We start from the raw sequence: 22,904 nt of genomic DNA, 5'->3' as shown, positions 1-22,904 counted from the left end.
AGTTTTCAGCTTGGGCTCACCGCAGTTCAGAAAGCTGAGTGCATGCTGTGCCTCCTTCAGTGGAGTTAAATTAAGCTTAATATCTTATGACTCAAGAGTTTGCACACCAAGGCTTGGTACTTAATATTGTAATTACACCTTTTGATTAGAACTACCTTTCATAAGCAAATCGATGCAATGATTTGACAAGCTTGAGGAGTTGTGTTTGGAGCTCGCCCTACGAGTTCCACAGGGAACTATAATCATAGTAATTACTATTGAAGCAAGATTCCAGTTCTCGATTTACAAGGAGGTACGTGAGTAAGAATCACGCGCTGCATCCTTTCCTGTCTCGGGATAGGCTGTTGGGCTGAAAACAAGGGAAGTGAACACAGTATGATCACCAGTTGGCCCACAGGCTGTGGTGTTTCTCCTTTGACAGGGCTCAGCCTATGTGGATTCAGTACATTGACAAGGATGCTTTAGCTGCTCTGTGTGTGTGTGTCTGTGTGTCTGTGTGCATGTGTGTGTGTGCGTCTGTGTGTGTGTCTGTGTGTATGCATGTATGTGTGTGCGCACGTGTGTGTGTCTGTGTGTATGCGTGTGTGTGTCTGTGTGTATGTGTATGTGCGTGTGTGTCTGTGTGCGTGTGTGTCTGTATGTCTGTGTCTGTGTGTCCGTGTGTATGTGTATGTCTGTGTGCGTCTGTGTGTATGCATGTATGTGTGTGTGCGTGTGTGTGTATGTGTGTCTGTGTGCATGTGTGTCTGTGTGTGTGTGTCTGTGTGTCCGTGTGTATGTGTATGTGTGTGTGTGTCTGTGTGTGTCTGTGTGTGTGTCTGTCTGTGTGTCCATGTGTGTGTATATGTGTGTGTGCGTGTGTGTGTCTGTGTGTCTGTGTCTGTCTGTCTGTGTGTCCGTGTGTATGTGTATGTGTGTGTGCGTGTGTGTCTGTGTGTCCGTGTGTATGTATATGTGTGTGTGTGTGTCCGTGTGTGTGTCTGTCTGTGTGTCCGTGTGTATGTGTGTCTGTGTGTGCGTGTGTGTCTGTGTGTCCGTGTGTGTGTGTATGTGTGTGTGCGTGTGTGTGTGCGTGTGTGTGCGTGTGTGTCTGTGTGTCCGTGTGTGTGTCTGTGTGTCCGTATATGTGTGTGCATGTGTGTCTGTGTGTGTGTGTCTGTGTGTCCGTGTGTGTGTGTCTGTGTGTCCGTGTGTATGTGTATGTGTGTGTGCGTGTGTGTCTGTGTGTGTGTCTGTGTGTCTGTCTGTGTGTCCATGTGTATGTGTGTGTCTGTGTGTCCGTGTGTGTGTGTCTGTGTGTCCGTGTGTGTGTATATGTGTGTGTGCATGTGTGTCTGTGTGTGTGTCTGTGTGTCCGTGTGTGTGTATATGTGTGTGTGCGTGTGTGTCTGTGTGTGTGTGTCTGTGTGTCCGTGTGTGTGTGTCTGTGTGTCCATGTGTGTGTGCATGTGTGTCTGTGTGTGTGTCTGTCTGTGTGTCCGTGTGTGTGTATATGTGTGTGTGCGTGTGTGTCTGTGTGTGTGTGTCTGTGTGTCCGTGTGTGTGTGTCTGTGTGTCCATGTGTGTGTGCATGTGTGTCTGTGTGTGTGTCTGTCTGTGTGTCCGTGTGTGTGTATATGTGTGTGTGCGTGTGTGTCTGTGTGTCCGTGTGTCTGTGTGTGTCTGTGTGTCCATGTGTGTGTGTCTGTGTGTCCGTGTGTGTGTATATGTGTGTGTGCATGTGTGTCTGTGTGTGTGTGTGTGTGTCTGTGTGTGTGTCTGTCTGTCTGTGTGTCCGTGTGTATGTGTATGTGTGCGTGTGTGTCTGTGTGTCCGTGTGTGTGTCTGTGTGTCCGTGTGTGTGTATATGTGTGTGTGCATGTGTGTCTGTGTGTCTGTGTGTGTCTGTCTGTGTGTCCGTGTGTCTGTGTCTGTGTGTGTGCGTGTGTGTCTGTGTGTCCGTGTGTGTGTATATGTGTGTGTGCGTGTGTGTCTGTGTGTGTGTGTGTGTGTGTCTGTGTGTGTTTCCCAGCTCAACACATACTTGGTGGCACTTACTCTTCTGGTCCGTGCTAGTAACTTTTATGAATACATAGATAAGGCAGACATGAATCTACACACTCTGTCCTTTGTGGAGCTCCCAAAGTAATATTAGGGTGAATGTGGAAAATGATACCAGTTAGAAGTAGGCTCTGCAATGACTCAAAAGGCTTGGCTCAGATTCATTGGAGTTCCAGTCAATTTAAAGATAAAACTTTCCCTGAAGGAAGAGTTCTGAGCTTCACTGGAGGTGTTCAAAGCGTTCTGGGCTAGTTTTTGAAGGACAAATGACCCGCCAAGGACAGGAGCCTTATTCCAAACCACAAGAGAGCCTTGCAGCCACAAAAGCATTCAGCTTACAAATGAGTGATGCTGCCCTTCTGTTCCGTGGTCCCGGTGCTGGCTTCCCTAGGAGGCTGCAGCAAGTTCCAGATGCTGAAGAGGACCTTTTCCCTACGGGACTCACAATGGGGGCTCCGAGACATGGTTATTTCTTTTCTTTTCCTTGTAGAAATTGTTTACGTTAGGGGCCCTTACTCTCTGGAAACACGATCTCTTATGCATACACCCCACAATTATGGCTCCAGTGTCCATACTTCATGGGTCCCCTCCCCACACCCTCTGCTCTTCCCTCCATCATCCACAGCCTGAAAATTCATTTAAAAATTAACAGCACAAGAAGGAAAATGCCACAAGACCCAGATTGCTAGCAGATGCTCAGTGGGTGCTGGCAGGGGGAAAGGCAAGTGGAATAAGGCTACACAAACCAGATGAGGCAGAGCACACCTCCATTCACTTACTCACTCATTCGTTCAACAGAAGTCCTTTGAGTAATAATAGAGTGTGCCAAGCCCACTGCTGGGTTCTGGAGCCACAGTAGTGATAATAATTAACCTTTATTGAGTGCTTACTACGTGCAAGGCACTATTCTAAATATTTTATGTTTAATACATGTTAACTCAGTTGTTTTATAACAGCCATATTTTTAATCTTCCAATGAGGAAACAGAGGCACAAAGAGGTTAAGAATTTTTCCCAGTGTCACATAAACAGTAGGAAGAGGGGTCAGGATTGGATCCCAGGCAGTCTGATTCCACAGCCTAAGCCAGGAGTCGACAAACATTTTCTGTAAAGGGCTAGATAGTAAATATTTTCGCTTCACGGGCCATCTGGTCTCTGTCGCAACTACCCAACTCTGCTGTTGTAGCATAAAAGCAGCCATAGACAGTACGAAAACCAATAAGCATGGCTGTGTTCCAATAAAACTATCTTTATGGACCCTGAAATTTGAATTTTATAGAATGTTTATGTGCATAAAATATTTTGTTGGGTTTTTTTCAACCATTTAAAAAAAATGTAAAGCCATTCCTACCTCACAAACCGTACAAAAACAGGTGTTGGGCCATAGTTTGTTGATCCCTGGCCTAAGCTGTGCTGTCTCTCCATTAGTGAACAAGGAAGAATTGTTATCCTGTTGGGGGAGACATACAGACTTAAAAACCTTTCCAGAATCCTTCATCTACACATGTGTTGCCGGCTTTGTCTGATTCACTCTACTTCTCATCCTCTGTCCGTCTGGCTAAATCCTATATGCCTTTCAGACTCCAGCTTAGTCTCCACCTCTTTCAGAGAGCTTTCCTTGACACTCAGCTTATGCCCAGCCCCTCTGTTTTTCCCCACATTCTGTCCTCTCCTCTGTCACAGCACTCTTACAGACACCTAGTTACACATCTGCTCCGGGAGGGCGGCGGGTTGCACTCATCCCTGCTCCCCTGGATTCTGACACACAACGCATGTTGCAGAATTAACTTATAAGTGGAGGAATCTCTAGAAAGGTCAACAAAGAAGGGAACTTTTGAACTTCGGGTTGAGTTGAAGAGTTCTCCAAGCCAATAACATGGGGAAGTTTGCTCTGAGGAAAAGAATGAGCTGTACGTGAGAAGACAAGAGGCAGGGCTGAGGGAAACATGCGAACATGCATGTTCAAAGAATCACCAGGGATTGGCAGAAATGCCAAAGGCAAGCGATGAGGCAGGCATCCCTATTGCCAAAGCTCTGATCCCTGCAGGCAATGGGAGGACAACTGAAGGGCACTGAGCATGGAAGTGACATGCTCAGGCTTGTGCTTCAAAACAGGGGTCAGAAAATTAGAGCCCATCAACCAATTCCAGCCCAACATTCCACAGTGAAAAGGTGAGGGAGCTGGAGAAGGAACTCAGGGGTGTGTGAGATCCAGTGTGTGTTCTTTCCCTCCAACACACTGCTCTTCCCTGTCTGGGGATCTAGACTTGGGCTAGGACTGGCTAAATGTCTTTGGGGACCCTGCCAGCCTAGACCCAATCCCAGCTCCCACTGATGGAGTTGAGAAAGGACTGAGGGACAGATGGTGTGGCCTCTCCAATCTCGCTCCTGAGTGCGTGGGCTGTGTGTAACTCAAGGCTCGTGGCCTCTGATCCTGCCATGACCTCTGGGCATGCACCTATTTCGCCTTGAGCCTTTTGTCCTGATCTAAGCATGGGCTACGTGTTCTTGAAGGGCCCTTATCATGATAAGATTCTAAACATTAGAAGGATTCCACTTGCCATATTAAAATACCTGTGGCTCAAGGATTAATAAGGGAAGAAAGTTGGAGAAAGCAGAGAAGACATACAGAGGTGAGCAACTCAAGATACAGAGGTGAGCAACTATCCAGGGCTTTAGGAGGGAAAGGAGGAGCCACAGCAGATTAGCTCTGAGGGGAGGGAGCTTGTTAAGGGGATTTAAAGTCTACCTGTCTTAATAACCCTTTGTAGTTCTTTGGCGCCTGGCTTTTCTTGAAGCTCAAAGTATTTTGCAAACATTAGCTCATTAATACCGACAGCAGCCCTGTGAAGTGGGTAGTGTGAATGTCTTATCCCCACTTGGGAACCTTGAATTTGAAGGGAAAAGGGGCTCTGGCTGGTGACTAGTGCAGAGTTGAGGAGAGGCCCCAGGGGCTGGACTAAATTGAATAGTCATTTTTGTTTCTTATTCTACCAGAGGAACAGTGGATGGTGGGAGAAGCATGAGCCCTGGAACCAGCCAAATCTGGATAGCAGATCTAGCTAGGCTTCTACAGTTTTGTGGATTTGGGCAAGTCCCTCAACTTTTGTGAAATTCAGTTTTCCCTTGGGAAGGGGGCTGATGATAAGAAATGTAAATGTCATGTGCATGTCAAAGTCATTTGATTATTGGAAGTTTCAATAACTAGATCTAAGAAATTTTTGTTAAAACTCACCAGACATTTGACACAATATGGGGTGTGTGTTCTGATGAGTGAGGCTCAGGTATGGACGGCTGGGGATGGCTCTCTGAGGTGGGCTGGCAGGAGCAGGAAGGAGGTCCTGGAGACTGCACTGTCTTGGGCTTGTGCAGAGAAACCAACCAACCAGCCTGAGCAGAGTTGTCTTGAGCGAAAACCGAAGAAGGGGCTACGAGGGAAAGGAGCGCGATAGATGATTAGAAGTTCATTTCACCTCGGAAGGGAGCCTCGGAAGGTTTGAAGAGGGAACCACCCTAGACAGATCTGCAGTGTGAAGATTGCTCTGGCACCAGCATAGGGAACCAATGAGAGCAACGGGCTTGGCAGCTGATGGGCAAGATTATCCACTGTGTCATGGGAAGAAAATGTTTATAACATCTCCTTGCTATTTTCTAAATCTCATCCTTGTAAAAAGTATTTTTGTGTATATGTTTTAAAGGCAAATATATTTTTAAAGTATTATATTTATGTTCTCTCTCTCTGTCTCTCTCTGTCTCATATAGAGAGAGAGCAAGAGAGACAGAAAGATACCAAAATTTTTACTGATTAGGGCACATGATCTAAAGTTTGGAGTCCACTCACTGCATTAGAAAGAGAGGAACTAGATGCAGAATCTCATTTGAAAGTTCTTTTAAAGCATCAGGGTGAGCTAATGGAAGCCTGGATATAACAGTGGTTTAAATGGGAACAAAAAGGAAAGAATATAAGGAACCTATCACACAGGAAGAAAAGGCAGGACTTGGTAATTTGGGGACATAAAGAGCAAGTTACTAGAGAAAAAGGAAGAGGCAAAGCTGACTGTGAGATTTCAATCCTTGGCCAAGAGAATGCTGGCACCACCAAAGAAAAGGAAGAAGGCAGAAAGGAAACTGTATGGAGGGAAAGGTGAAGAGTTCTGCCTTGGCCAAGTGGGATTTGAAGTAAGGCAAGAGAGACTGAGGAGTTGGAGATATGAGGCTGGGGCTTGGAAGAGAGCCCTGGCTGAAGGTAGAGGAGCTAGGTGTGGAGATGAGTGGGGACTGGGATCTCCTAGGGAAGAAGGTAGGCAGCAAGGAGTCAGCACAAAGGGAGGAGAAGTTCTTGTCCTAGCCAAGTTCAGTCTTAAGAGAGCCTGCTCTCAGAGGCCAGCTACCATTTCATGTGGTCTCAAGTTTATAGACTCATAGAACACCAGAGCTTGAATGGCCCTTAGAGACTATATAGTTTATGGTTGGCTTGGTCTAAGTAACTTTTAAATCACAATCTTAATAGACCCCAAATGTGTCAGTGAGTGTTCTTAGTTGCAAACAACAGAATCCACTCTGGCTAATTTAAGCAGAAAATGGATTTATTAAAAGATATTTAAAAGGATGTCAAAGAATCCTTAGAAAAGCTAGAGAAACAGATTCGTGGCTGTACTTCCAGGAACAGTATTCAAAACCACAATACGATGGATTATTGTTTGCCAGCAAAAAGAAATGAAGTACTGATCCTGGCTACAACATCAGCGAACCTTGAAAACTTTATGCCAAGTGAAAGAAGCCAGTCACAAAGGACCACATATCGTATGATTCCATTTATATGAAATGTCCAGAGTAGGCAAATAGAAAGTTGATTCATAGTTGTTTAGGGCTGGGGGGATGGGAAAGTGGGAGGTGACAGCTGAGAGGTGTGAAGTTTTGGGGGGGGCTAATAAAAATGTTCTAAAACTTATAATGATGGATATATAACTCTATGAATATACTAAAAAAAACACATGGCATTGTACATTTTAAATGAGTGAATTGTATGGTATGTGAATAGAGCTCAGTAAAGCTGTAACACACACACACACACACACACACACAAACACACACACACACACTCTCACTCTCCATAGAAAGGCTGATGGGTGGATAATCTTTACTGTCACCACTGCCAATGCCAAAGATGAAACGCCAAGACCTTAGCTTTATCGCAACCTCCGCTCTCAGCGTTCCTGATGCCGACTCGTCCGAGCAATCACTGGCTCCCCTGAGAACCTTGCACCTCTGCCACCACTCACAGGAGTACGTGGGATGCCTGGGAAGGTTCCATTTCCTCAAAATGCTCACTGCCAATCTGAAGTCCTGTATGGATGTATCCAGCTGATGAAGCCAAGAACACACTGTGACCTAGCTGCCAGGGCCCCTGAAAATTTGATTTCTGATCACTACACTGGGAATCAGGAGAATGACCCCAGAGAAAGGCTAGTCACAAGATGATGTGGGGCTTCCCGGGTGGCGCAGTTGTTGAGAGTCCGCCTGCCGATGCAGGGGACACTGGTTCGTGTCCCGATCCGGGAAGATCCCACATGCCGCGGAGCAGCTGGGCCCGTGAGCCATGGCCGCTGAGCCTGTGCGTCCGGAGCCTGTGCTCTGCAACGGGAGAGGCCACAGCAGTGAGAGGCCCGTGTACCGCAAAAAAAAAAAAAAAAAAAAAGAGGATGTGGAGGGAGGGATGAATAGGCAGAGCACAGTATACTTTTAGGGCAGTGAAACTACGCTGTGTACCATCATGATGGCTACATGTCATTATACATTTGTCCAAACCCAGAGAATGTACAACACCAAGACTGAACACTAATGTAAATTCTGGACTTTGGATGGTAATGACGTGTCAGTGCAGGTCCACCAATTGTAACAAATGTACCACTCTGGTGGGGAATGTTGATAACGGAGGAGGCTGTGCATGTGTCGGGGCAGGAGGTATGTGGGAAATCTCTTATCTTCTAATCAGTTTCGCCGTGAACTTAAAACTGCTCTAAAAATTAAAGTCTATTTTTAAAAAAAGATGAGGGACAGCCACAAATATAATAAACATCCACTATTAAAATATATTATAGAATTTCAGAATAAAACTTAATGGAACTTGCTAATTTTAAAAGTCCCCCTAAGAGGAATTTTTTTTTAACTCTAGAAGTAAAAAGCAGCCACACGGTGTTTAAAGACTGGCAGGAGTGGTGAGGTGGAGCGCACAGGCTTTGGAGTCCACCAGACCTGGGTTTAAATCCAGGCCTGCCCCTTATCAGCTGTTTGATCTCGGTAAGTCACTTAATTTCACTGAGCCTCACCTGAAAAGTGACTGCTTACTTCCCAGGGTTTTAATTCTAGGACTAAGGCGATGAATACTAAATAAATCTTAGCTTCTGCCAATAAAAAAGGGAAAATAAATGTAATTGTTTCTATTGATTTTTATTAAACTCAACTGTTATCTTGATTCCTATATTTTCATAATTTTTTAAAAGATATGCCATTACTATATTTTATGCTTATGTTGAGCTTGTCCTTTCTAGGTGTCCTCTTGGGAGTATGGGAGTTTTATAAGCTCAACTACAGGAAAATTGTATAGGAAATGTGCGAGAAGAAAATACTACAAAATGTCAGCAGTGGTTGTCTCTGGTATGAAGGTTAAAAAAAACTGTCCTTTTTCTTTCTACTTTTATTACTTTCCATTTTGTTGTGCTCTTTTTTTTTTTTTTTTTTTTTTTGCGGTACACAGGCCTCTCACCGCCATGGCCTCTCCCGTTGCGGAGCACAGGCTCCAGACGCGCAGGCCCAGCGGCCATGGCTCACGGGCCCAGCCGCTCCGCGGCATGTGGGATCTTTCTGGACCCGGGCACGAACCCATGTCCCCTGCATCGGCAGGCGGACTCTCAACCACTGCGCCACCAGGGAAGCCCTGTTGTGCTCTTTTTAAATAGTGAGAGTGAACTACTTTCAAAAGTAGATACAAATAAATAATCAAACAAAACAGAAAGAGGAGATGAAAGCTCCACGAGCCTAGCATATAAAAGATCGAATAGTTCTTTCTCCATTAAGTATCCATATCACCTGATGTGCAGAAGTGAACCCTAATTGGTAGCCAAAGTATCATCTGATGGACCACCAGCTCCGGGGGTGGCTCTGGACACCTCGTGATCTACTCATCCTGTTGTAGCATTCCAGTTCCCAACTCCAGTGAAAAAAAGAGGAGAACTTACACGTTTTTCAGAAACTTCTGGGTTCAGTAAACTTCCCTGGATGTTGTCTCTCAATGCACGGGGCCCAAGTCCCATGTTGCTCTTGGGTTATTTGTATTAGGATAACTCGAGTTTTCTGATTCCCTAGCTAGTATCCTCAGCATTCTCCTGCCACCTTGTCAAATCTGACCCTCAGAAAATTCACTTGCCACAGGGTATAAATAACCAATAAAAATGCTAAACCTTTCAGGGGCCCCCAGCAGTGGTATTACGTCTCTCCTGGTTGATAGGTTCTGAATCTTTCTGATGCTCAGTCCTTTCTTAGTTTCTGATGGCCTCGTTGGTAGGCCTTCTTATACTAAGTCATCACCACCCTACTATTTTGGTAGTATTTGAGGGTGGCGAGGACCAAGACATGAAATGCTAAAGTGTTAGGAGTCAAACTTATTCAAATAGCCATAAAGATAAAAACATTGTACCACAACAGAACAGAAAACTAATTTGATATGGTCTCTATCTGACTCATACTTAGCTTCTCAGAAATACATGCTTGATGTATTTGACCATGTCATTGACTTTCTCACTGTCTTCTCTTGGTGACAGTGATTTTCTTTGCTCTAAAATTCACATTCCTTAGCTTGTCAGTTAAGGCCTTTTATAGCAGGACCGTAGCTACTTCTCTAACTCTCTCTCCTGCTTCCTCTCAGTCTCATTCACACAGTGATCCAACCACATCAAACTTCTGGTTTTTTCCAGACACTCGTACTCCTTCTTATCTCCTTACCCAGGGGCACAGCCCCCTCTGCAGAAACTTTCCTTTATTTCATCTTTGCCCTAAGACCCTCTCCATCCTAACTATTCTGGAAGACGTCCTGACTCCTCCAGGGAAAGGCAAGGCTCTCTCCTGTTGGTTTCTGAAGCACAGAGCTCCATTCAGCAGTCAATTCACAAACATTTGCTGAAGGCCTAGTATAAACTCTGCACTGTGCTACCACAATCCCTACACTTACATCTATTACAGCAAGTGTCACGCTGGGTATCATTATTTTTTTACCTGTCTGGAAGGTACAGCCTGGCGACAACCAGCCATGTGGATTGTTTGGTTAAGACAATGGCACTATTTCCTCTTTCTCCAGACCCACCCAGCTACAGTGACCTCTGCCTTCTGTCTCTGAGCCCAGCCCAGAACACCCGAGAGCCTTGGATCCAGCCTCAGGGAACCCTAGGGAAGGTGACATACTCTTGTGTCCAGTGCCTGCCTGTCCTGAGCCTCAGCCCTTGTGCATTGGTCTGGTTCACATGACTGGGTCTCTGTCTCAGTCTCCCTGCCAAGCATGCTATTTCACTGTTACCATGGAGTCTATGTGTCTGGATTTTTCCAATTTACCTGGCTCAGGCCAGAGGTAAAGACTTGTTCCAGAGAGCCCCAGTGGTGGATGGGGTTCTGCTTGCCAAATGTTTGTGAGCAAGAACCTTCCAGCTGATACTGTAATTGCCTGATCCAGGGACTCTTGTGACTGAGCACAATGAAGAATCGTACCTGAGCATCCTTAGCCCTCCTTCCCCACTTGTTGACTTGAACGTCCCTCCCGGACTAGTCTGCCCATTTGGACTGTAGACTACACCCTTAGATGTTTCCTCCAACTAAGAAGGTAGGCTGCCCCCTGGCCTCTGCCTTGCCCAGGAAGCCTCTTCCTCCCCGACAAACTTTACTCGATAAGGACAAATAGAAATTTTGAGCTGAAGATTTGCCATGCCCCAGGGAGAAGCCGAGATAACAGGAAAAAGGGGCAATTAAAATAGTCACAGAGAAAGACTTCAGTGGAGTTCCATTGAAAGGATAGGGGAAACATAAGAAAAGAGAAACCTGTAATTCAGTGTGAGAACTCTAAGAGTTCTCAACGTCTTTCAATGTTTGAATCTAAAAAAAAAAGGGATCGCTGGCTCTATTAAAAGCATTTTGTGGAAAATAATAATATTAGCTAACATTTATCAAATACTTAGAATGTACCAAGAATTCTGCTAAGTGTTTTACATGCATTTTCTTATTTAATCCTTAGACTCTATTAGTAACCCCACTTTTGGGGGGCTTTAACAATGGGTTTATTATCCATTAAACACTGTAAGTTTCTTTTCTTTTTTTCATCCCTCGCCCACTCCCTCTTCCTTTTGGTAACCATATGGCTGTTTTCTATGCCTGTGAGTCTGTTTCTGTTTTGTATATACATTCATTTGCATTACTTTTTTAGATTCCACATATAAGTGATATCATATAGTATTTGTCTTTCTCTGTCTGACATTTCACTAAGCATAATATTCTCTAGGCCCATCCACATTGCTGCAAATGCTGATATTCTTTTTATGGCTGAGTAATATTCCATTATCTATCTATCTATCTATCTCACATCTTAAGCCAATCATCTGTTGATGGGCACTTGGATTGCTTTCATGTCTTGGCTATTGTAAATAGTGCTGCTATGAACAGTGGAGTACATGCATCCTTTCAAATTAGAGTTTTTGCTTTTTCGAGGTATATACCCAGGAGTGGAATTGGTAAATCATATGGTGTTTCTAATTTTTAGTTTTTTTAAGGAACTGGCATACTGTTTTCCATAGTGGCCGCACCAATTTACATTACTACCAACAGTGTGTTCTCTTTTCTCCACACCCTCTCCAACGTTTGTAGACTTTTTGATGATGGCCATTCTGACAGGTATGAGGTGATACCTCACTGTGGTTTTGATTAGCATTTCTCTAGTAATTAATGATGTTGAGCATCGTTTCATATGCCTGTTAGCCATCTGTATGTCTCCTTTGGAAAATGTCTATTCAGGTCTTCTGCCCACTTTTTGATTGGGGTCTTTGTTTTTCTGATATTCAGTTGTATGAGCTGTGTGTATATTTTGGATATTAACCCCTTGCTGGTTGCATCATTTGCAAATATTTTCTCCCATTCCATAGGCTGTCTTTTCATTTTGTTGATGGTTTCCTTTGCTGTGCAAAAGCTTTTAAGCTGGATTAGGTAGAAGAAGAAATGGCACAAAGAAACGAAGTAACTTGCCTCGCAACTAGAAACTAAAAGAATACCCATCGGTAGGGAAATGGTTGAGTAAATTATGGTTTCTCTCAGCCATAAACTAACAGTCATTGCAAAGAGTAAATTCAAACTATACCAGTTGAGTTAGGAAGAGATTTCTCTAGAGGTCTTATTGAGTGAGGAAAGCCAGATACAGGTAAGTGTGTATAATATGATCCCACATTTGTTTACCAATGAAATAAACCCCTTATCTGTATGTGTGCATATATATTCACGTATATACTAACAAGCATAGTATGATTCCATTTCAGGAAAAAAATAGAGCCCTCTATATGTGTCTTTATATTTGCGTGTGAATGAGAAAAGAGAAACTAACGGAAGGATTCACCTTGGTCTATTGACCTTGGCTGTCTGGCAGGGAAAAGAGAGAGTAGAGTGGGCAAAGAGAGTTTCTGCGCATTGGTTTTGTTATGACAAGCATGTATCTCTTTCATACTGGGAAACAATCAAACGAAGAAAATGATTTATAATAAATAAATACGTCCCACAGTTATGTGTTGCCCACACAGCTTCACCTCAGTGTTAAACAGTGAAAAGGGGAAGAGTGGTTTTTGCTTCAGTGCTCCCCCTCAACCACGCGTACGCACTGGGTTGGATCCGTGAAGGCCTTTCATAGACCATTCGCTTCTGGGATATTCTCAGCTTCACTGTGATGTAGGGTCATTTATATTTTAATTATTTTTCCAGACACTCTGGGTCACACGTTAAAGCCGCACAGCAGAGGCACCAAGAGAGAAGCCTCGGTGGCAGCCCAGAGTTCTGGACTCCAAATTCAATGCTCTCATGTTGAGGGTCTAAAATTGTGTAATGTAGAAACATATTTTAAAAGACCAATTTTTAAAAAACTGTGAGAATCAATGTAATGAATACATTGAAAACTTCTAGGGGGACAAAGTATGATTATTCTAATTATCCCTTAGCTTCCCTTTTGCCTATCATTAGGGTAAGATGCCATCAGTTACGTGAGGAGTGGGCCCTTGATTATAGCCTGACACATTCATTTCACAAACAGTTATTGAACACCTAATATGTGCCCAGCACTCACTTCGGTGCTGGGTCAGGCTTATAATCTGAACAAACAAGCTTCCCACAGGCATTTGGCCAGAAGTGATTAGTATACACCTCCAACATTCGTCCTTTTAAAATTAGAGAGACTATTTTATCGAACATGAAAGTTTAGTAAACATTAAAGACTTTTTATTTCCGAAGGACTCTGAATCCGAAAATACTTCAAAGAAATAAGCACCACTTAGAGAAATATAGACTCTAAGGAAGTTCAGCATGAATGAGCATGAGGGATGGCGGATAAAGCTAGCATTTTGAGTGCATACTATTGCCAGACCCTTTATGTGTGTCATTATAATAAGTGCTCACAATAACCCTGTATGGAGGAGACTGTTATTATTCAGTTTGCCAGAGAGGAGACTGTAGCTCAAGAAGATGTGAAAGAATTTTCCCAAGGTCATAGAGAAAGTTTTAGAGCCAGGATTCTAGTATAGACTTGCCTAACTACAGAAATCATGGATTTATTTTATTACTTTGCCCCACTGGCAAAAGAGACTGTTCTTCTAAAGAGCACATCAGGTTTCCATGGCCAAGGTGAGCCAGTGGTTGAGTGTATTCATCACCTGGATGGAGACCAGGTACACCAGGTAGTGGTCTTTTATTAACAATAGAATAGTCACACTAACATTTACTGATACCGCATCACCTGCCAGGCTCCATTCTCAACACTGTACCATATTCTCTACACGGATCATTTCCAACCCTCACTGGCTAAGTGGCCTCCTTGCTACTTCACTTGTTAGCCTACAGCCTCCTTCACTGCAGCAATCAGAGGAGCCTTCTTAAATCTCAAGTCAGATCAGTTCTCTCTTCTGAACAAAATGCTCAAATGACTTGCAGGTCTTATGCATTCTGCCCCCCACCTCCTGGACCTCATGTCTCACTTCTCTCCCTTTACTACCTTGCCTCTGGCCCTTTTATTGCATGATCTTGGATATCCTAATTGATCTGAGTTTTTTAATTGAACTTTAAAATTATCTTTAAAATTTGGGGGGTTAGGTAATTATATGTTCATATGCAGTTGTAAGCCTCCTTGCAGTTCCACAAACACTCAGGGACACTCCAGTCCCAAGGCTTCTGCACTTGCTGTTCCCTCTGCCTGGAACGCTCTCCACCTCCTTACCAACTTCAAGTTTTTGCTGCAGTGTCATCTCGGTGGGCCCCGTGCCTCACTGACCACTTTATTTAATACTGCATACCCGCTCTTCCCAGTGCTCATATCCCTGCTGCCGTAATTTTCTTCAGTATCACTTATCACTTTCTAATACACTATATAATTTACTTATTGTGTTGTTCCCTGCCTGTCTCCCCCTTCTAGAATGTAAGGAACATGAGGGCAGACATTTTTGTTTAATGTGTTCCCTGAAGTATTCCCATCACTTACAGCAGTGCCTGGCACATAGCAGGCACGTAGCAGTGTCAACGGACACTGCAGAGCTGATAGATAAACCCTCTCCCCAGCCCTATAAGGATGACTGTTATTATCCCCATTTTAAGGCTTCAGAAACTCACAGTCAGAATTTTCTGCACAAAGTCAATAATTGGAGAGTGACCAAGCTGGGATTCAAAACCACAGTGTCTCCTCAGCGGGGAAGAGAGGAAAGAGGAAGAGGTAAAGGATGCCTCTCCCATACTGGACTCTCCCAGATCCACACTCCCCACCAGCAACCGCAACTGGCATGGCCTCTGTCTTCTACCAAGACATCAGAAAATTGTGGAAGTAACTGGTCGAAGACCTCCTCTGCCACTGCTGTTGGTCCTGCCAACAGTCTAGGAGCTCAAGCTGAGAAGCAGGCTGTGATTCTGCTTCTAGGAAGGAAATAAAAAAGAGATGCTAACAACACAAGAGAATGTTACAGAGGTGAGCCCAGGTGTCAGAGCACTTTGAGTCTCATGTGAAAAGTTCTTTATACATATTCAATGCCAACTATGAAAATTAACAGGTGTGATAAGATAACATCGGCTCTGCTGGAAAGGTTCCTGTTTGCCCAACACAAAATGCCTGCAGCTGGGGCCAACCCACATCCCCATTCTCTCTCTGACATCAAACACCACCAGGGCAGTGAGTACCGACATTAATCACTCTAAAGCAGCGGTCCCCAACCTTTGTGGCACCGGGGACTGGTTTCATGGAAGACAGTTTTTCCATGGACTGGGGTCAGGGGTTGGTTCAGGTGGTAAGGCGAGTGACTGGGAGCAATGGGGAGAGGCAGGTGAAGCTTCACTGGCCTGCCTGCTGCTTACCTCCTGCTGTGCGGCCCGGTTCCTAACAGCCTGCAGACCAGTACCGGTCCATAGCCCGCACAGCCTCCGGAAGATCATACGTGTGCTTGTCATTTGTCAATTTTTTTTTAAACATGCATTTCCTGCCTTCACTTTTCTAGGCCCTGTGCTTGGCCTAAAACCACAACACTGAAGCCAACGAGGGCTTTCAGGGCCTTGGCATCCTTATAGAGGGGCAGACACAAAATGAATGCCATGTGAGCTTGGCTTGAGAGAGAGAGGAGCAAAGAGCTGAGGGATCCCAGCTCTGGAAGGCTTCTGGAGCAGACAACATTTAGGTCAGTGAGGTTCCCTTTGGAGCACATGGATTGGCAGAACCTAAGAGACCTACGTTAGGCTCTGAGGCTGCAACCTCCAAAGAGGAAATGTGGAGGCTCGTACCCTGTGTGTTCCTGGAACAGATCCCTGAGAAGCAGGTGGCCTAGAGGTACCTGTTGCAAGCTAGGGGTTAATGATTAGCTAGAGCCAGAGTGTCTGCCGTGCCCTGTCCTAAGCTCAAGGAATTCCTAACAGCAACTGCAATATCCATCATGTATTAAACTAGGGGCCAAGCCCTATACTATACTTTTCATTTGTTACCTAATTTAATTGTTGCAATAAGTATTTCACAAACGAAGAAACTGAGGCTCACAGAAGTGAAGGGCTTTATGTAAAAGCCTCAGAGCTGAAGGCAGTACAAGAATCTGAAATTTAGATCTCAAACTCCAGCGCTCTTTCCACAATACAAGGCGCTTCCTTTCTATTTAATGCTGACTGTGCTCTTAGACCTGCTGTTATTCTCAGCTCTGAGACCAATGTCTTAAAGAAGTTGGAGCAACACCTGCTACCACGGGGCAAAAAATGACCAATAGAATTTTGTGGTGAGAGCGACTTAGGATCAAATTTCAGCTCTCATTAACTCCACTGGCAACCTCAGGGAAGTTGCTTTACTTTCCTGGAGCCTTAGATTTTCCTTCTGGAGAATGGATGTCATAATAGTGCTGTGAGGCTTCAATGAAGTCTGTGACATACTCTGAACCCAGAAGGTAGTCAACCAAGCAGTGCCTGTCTTCTGGAGAACTCTGTGCTAAGGATTCCTGCCAAAGTTCCGCTTTGGGAGACAAGTGAAGATGGGTAATGACCATATGCAAATGAGTTATTATCATGTCCTCCTTGAGCTATTTTTTTTTTTTTTGCCATAAATAGGGAAATTAAGCACTACCTGGGATCTATCATTCTTGAAAACAAACTACACACTTATTGTTAGGACACTCTTTGCACTTCCCCCAGCTATTTTAGTTGGCATATAAGGAGTGTGGACCACTGCCCAACCCTGCCTCCAAATTAAGCTGAGTTTTTGATTTCTTGACAGTTTGTCAGCCATCAATTGCAAGCCCTTCACTGCCAAAGGTGTTTGACCCTGAGTAATTACTCAGGGAATATGGTGATTTCTGGCATGGGAAATATAGTGTGAGTCCCACTGTAATTACGATGGAATCCATGAAGTATATATAATTAGGAAACAGGCTGCACAAATGACATCTGTTGGCACTGTCACATCAGTCCATGTACTTGTTGTCAAACAGCAGCTGGCAAGTCCTTTTGTCACATGAAGTTGGGTATCCTAATTGATCTAATTTTTTAAAAAACTTTTTTTCTTTTCAAAGGATTGTAGATTCATAGGCAATGGTAAGAAATAATACAGGGAGATCTCTAATGCACTTTTTACGCTATTTCCCTCAGTGGTAACATCTTGAAAAACTATAGTACGGTATCACAACTAGGAGATTGACCTTGATAGAATCAAGGCACAGAACATTTCCACTGCCACAAGGATCCCTCATGTGGGCCCTTTATAACCACACTCACCTCCTTCTTGCCCCTACCCCTTTTATCATCCCTGCCAACCTCTAATCTATTCTCCAGTTCTATAATTTTGTCATCTCAAGAATGTTAGATAAATGGAATCAAACAGTATATAACCTTTGGAATTGGCTTTTTCACTCAGTGTGATACTGTGGGGGATTCATCCACATTGTTGCATGTATAGGTAGTTTGTTCCTTTTGATTGCTGGGTAGGAGTCCATGGTACAGTTGTACCATAGCTTGTTTAACCGCTCACCTGTCAAAGGACAATAGGGTTATTCCCAGTTTGGAGCCATTATGAATAAAGCCGCTGTGAACATTTGTCTACAGGTTTTTGGGTGAACATAAGTCTTCATTTCCCTGAGAAAAGTGCCCAGGAGTGCTGAGATACATAGTATTGGCATATTAGATTTTTTTAATTGCCAAAATATTTGTCAGTGTGTCTGTACTGTTTTATACTCTCACCAGCAAAATATGCGAGATTGGTATCTCCACGTATTCTGTGTATGCCCTTTATTTCCTTTTTTTTTTTTTTTCTTTACTGTGCTGGCTAGAATTCCAGCACTATGCATATGTTATAAAATGAATTGAGAAGTATTTCTTCCTCTTCTATTTTCTGGAAGACATTGTGTACAACTGGTGTTAATTCTTTAAATGTTTGGTAAAATTCTGCAGTGAAACCATTTGGGCCTGGAGTTTTTTTTTTTTTTTTTTTTTAGTTTCTAAATTACAAATTAAATTTCCTTAATAGTTGTAAAGCTACTAAAATTATCTATTTCCTATTGAGTGAGTTGTGGTGCTTTGTATTTTTGAAGGAATTGGTCCATTTCATCCACTTTGTCCGATGTATGTGTATAGTTTGTAGTAGTTCCTTATTATTCATTGGTTATTTGCAAGGTCTGTAATGTTACCCCGTTTCATTCCTGATATTGATCATTTGAATCTTCTCCTTTCTCTCTCTCTTTCTCTCTCTCTCTCTCCCTCTGCCAGTTTTGCTAGAATTTTGTCAATTTTATTGATCTTTCCAAAGAACCAGCTCTTTGTTTTATTGATTTTCCCTATCATTTTTCTGTTTCCAATTTCTTTGATTTCTGCCATTGTCTTTGTTATCTACTTCCTTCTGCTTGCTTTGGAGTTATTTTGCTTTTTTCCCCCTAGGTCTTTGAGATGGAAGCTTAGATTATCGATTTGAGCCTCTTCTTCTTTTCTATTTTGTACATCAGTGTTATAAGTTTTCACTTCAGTACTGTTTTAGCTGTGTCCCACAAATTTTGATATGTTGCATTTCCATTTGCATTCAGTTCAATGTATTTTTTAAGATATCTGTTGAGAGTTCTTCTTGGACCCATGGATTATTTAGAAGTGTGTAGTTTAGTTTCAAAGTATTTGGAGATTTTCCTCTAATCTTCCTGTCATTGATTTCTGCTTTGAGTCCATTGTGGTAAAAGCATGCATTCTATATGATTTCTGTTCTTTTAAATTTTTTAAGGTTTGTATTATGTCTTAGGATATATATTGCATATGTTCTGTGGGCCCTTGAAAGGAATGTGTATTGTTCTATAAGTGTCAATTGCAACATGTTGATTGATGGATATTTTTGCAGAGTGTAGGATTCTGTGTTGACACTTCTTACAAGACTCCAATTAGGTCTTTTGTTATCATCCCAGAGCTTCTGTTCATTTTCTTTTTCAGTCTATTTTTCTTCTGTTGTTTAGAACAGAGATGATTTTACTTCTTCCTTTTCAATGTGAATCCCTTTTTCTTTTCTTTTCTTTCTTTTCTTCCTTCCTTCCTTTCTTTCTCTTTCTTTCTTTCTTTCTTTCCTTCTTTCTTTCTTTCTTTCTTTCTTTCTTTCTTTCTTTCTTTCTTTCTTCCTTCCTTCCTTCCTTCCTTCCTTCCTTCCTTTCTCTTTCTTTCTTTCTTTCTTTCTTTCTTTCTTCCTTTCTTTCTGTCTTTCTTTCCGTCTTTCTCTTATTTTTGCCTAATTGCTCTGGCTAGGACATCCAGTAGATGAGCTGTTAAGAAATAAAGGAATATTCATATGAGGGATTGAATAAAGGTGGAAACTCAGAGAGACCGGTAGAGCCCTGGAACCAGCTTTCACTTCAAAGGCATTTGCCAAGCCTCATGAATATGAGCATCATTTTGCTGCCTCATGGTAAGTGAATGAAAGAAGATAAGCCTAGGGTTCTAAGGAGTCTAATAGAAATCCATGAAGTTGGGCTTCCAGATGTCTACACCCTCATTGTAATGGTGAGCTAGACATCCACTTGGCTTCCATTCCATCAACTTGGCTTCAAAGAGGACTGCAAAGAAAACCGCACATCTTATATTCTGGTAGAAAGTAGAGGGGAGGATCTCCCTTAAGAATTCATAATCACAGCCCTCCCATGGGTTGTATCCTTACATGGACCAATTTCTACATGAAAGTGTATTCAGTAACAGCTTTAAACTCTAAAAGCCTTAAGAATTAATGCAGATCTGCACTCTAGGTTTTCTCAAAGGAATCAATGCAAAGAGTTGGAAGAATACAACAACAAAAAAGCAAAATCTTCTTTAGACATGATTTCATTTTCTCCATCTCTCTCATTTTTTCCCTTCATTCCCAACCTGTGTATCTCAATGCCATGCTGTTTTAACCCCTTCATCATTATGTTGGCCATTGGGCCATCCCATCTTGACACTTGACCAGCAGTGACCACCAGAATTTCTTTCACCATGCACAAGATATGCTCCACGATAACTAGAGAACCCCAAGGCTCCATGTTCCTGGTCCTCTCTCCTTCCACTTAAAGGGAAGAACACAGAGCCCTTAGTAAAATGAATTTCTTCTCTATGATTCTTAAATTTTTATACTGAACACAATTTTCATTTTGTTCTACCACAAAATCTACACTATCACGTTAATTAAATAACCCACACAAATGGTTAGCCATACAGACAGAACCATGCTTTCTGCTAATTGTACAGACAGAACCACACTGCTGCCAACATTCAAGACAATTCATGTGCATCCTTGAGCAGTCTGTTGAGGGAAAATAAGGTCTACCATGAAGGGAAGGGACATTTCACCAGGGTTCTTTGTGTGGGAGGGAGAAACACATACCATTGTGAAATGCTTTGCTATGTAAAACTATCTCATGAAATGCAACTATCCCAACTTCTGCCACTTCGTGAGAATTCCAGAGTACCAGGAAATGTCCTGTCCAGGAATATCTGCAATTATAAGACATAGTAATTATCCCTGAAATAGTCACCGGATGTTTCATCCTTAGGATTACAAAAATTCTCATTGCTGTAATCAATTAGCTTCACGATGACACAGAGGCACTCCCTCATGTATTTCCTATCTCTGGGGTCACTGGTGCACTAAGATGTCCAAACACAAAAGTGTAATTTTGTCACAAAAACATCACACAGAACATGACTGAACTATCAGATTCAAATTGGACAACCTGTATTGAAAGTCTACTCATATACAATCCTTGCAACAGCATATGAACTGGCTGATTTTTAGACATTTTACATATAAACAAGTTAAGTCTTCAACAGGCTAAGTAACTTGTCCAAAACTAGATATCCAGTAAATGTCATATCAGATCTCAGACCCTGTTTCTCTGACTCTAAGTACTGTGCTCTTTCCACTGACCAACCTGGGAATTAAAGCAGGAGAAATCCGGTTCCTTACGAATGGGGAAATTGTGCGGCGCCAAGGTTGTGGACCTGGTTTGGGGCAATTAGATATTCTCTGTCCTATGGCCTACGTTCTAAATCCTGCCAGAGTTTGGCCAAATTGGTTACAGTAGCAACTGGGTAAGAATTTGTTGATGGCTAGCAAAATTAATAATGAGTAAGAACATCTATATGATATTTCTGCATTTAAAAATTTCCTTTCACGTTTATTATCTACTTTTCATCTCCAAAATAAAATAGGATGAGTTTTACCTTTCTCACTCTACAAAGAAGGACACTTAGGTTCAGAGAGGGAGTGTGCCATGACTACCTACGACCATACAACTAGTAAGTGAAGGAAACCAGAGCTGGAACCCAGGGTCTCTGACTTCAAGCTCAGTGTTCTTCCTGCTGCCTCGAAATAAACCCAGACTCTTCCTAATGTTAAAGACATTGTCTTAAATCCCTTAGGCTCTTGAGGGGCGGTGGGGACACACTGTAGGGAAGACCATGCATTCATATCTTCCCAGCTGAGTCTATGTTGTCATCTATCACCTTGTTGCTCATCTGGCTTCTCATTCATTTCCTTCCCTAAAATAAATGCCAAATGAGTGGTGCCAAATGCCTGATCTCTCCACTCCATTTCCTCAGTCATTTACCTATGTAAGATGTAAAGGCTGTAGCCCCACTCATGGAGCATGTGTAAACATTTGTTGGTTGTCCCCATCATCCATCCCTCTTCCCCTCTTCTTAACTCTACCCTGAATTCCCTAGTAAAGTGTTTTGAGTGGAATGAATCCTGAATGCTGACTCCCTGGAAATATCACCAAAATAAACAGTGGATAAGACAAAGCTGAGTATATTCTTATCCAGGTAAGGGAGAATACCACCATGAGAGAGTCTTACTAACATCACAGGGGCAAAGTTGGGATGTTTATAAGATTCTGAAGTCTGGTTTAAGATAGGCTTTCAGTGTGGGGGAGGCTTGATTAGGATTAGATAAGGATCATGATACAGCAGTTTGGGATTGGTGGACAGTCAAGTATTTTGAGGCAGAGTTTCGAAGAGTCTTAGAGGATTGACAGTCATTTGATGCTATCTATTGAAAATTCAAAGTTTGATGTTTATTTAAATTGTGTTTGTTTTGCTTGTTTGTTTATAAAGACTAGGCAGGAATTTCCTGAAATGAACAATACATCATCACTACACTGATGAAGACAGCCCAACAGTAGTCAGGTTAACATGGACAGTAAGCTGTGTGGATGTAGATGGATTGGGCTCCGAATCCATTCCCAGGAGGGTGCCCGGTTGACTTAAATAGATCAACAAATCCCATCCCGCTGGTCACAGTGACTGGTTCAGCAATGGGCACAAAAAACGAATCAGGCCAGTGGGACCAGTGGAGACTTATCGTGGAGCTACATGCAAAGCACACATTCTACTATCTACTGAGTTTGAACCCTGGAGTCTATAGCCCCACAAGTTGCTCTCAGTGATTCTGCAAGCATAAGGGAAAAGGTCTTCCCGGAAGAGAGCCAGTGCTAAGGAAGGAGGGCTGAGAAAGAAGAGAGAGAAGCCAAGTTCCACTCTAATTACTCACTTGAGCCACTGAATCAAACCTCGAAGCCAGCCCTACTGGGACCGTATGTAAATGTGTTTCCTTTATAAACGAAGCCACTTGAAGGT

The sequence above is a fragment of the Phocoena phocoena genome, chromosome 6, assembly GCF_963924675.1.
Source record: "Phocoena phocoena chromosome 6, mPhoPho1.1, whole genome shotgun sequence".
Lineage (NCBI taxonomy): Eukaryota > Metazoa > Chordata > Mammalia > Artiodactyla > Phocoenidae > Phocoena > Phocoena phocoena.
The sequence above is the reverse complement of the archived record's forward strand: the minus strand, read 5'-3'. Positions refer to the sequence as shown.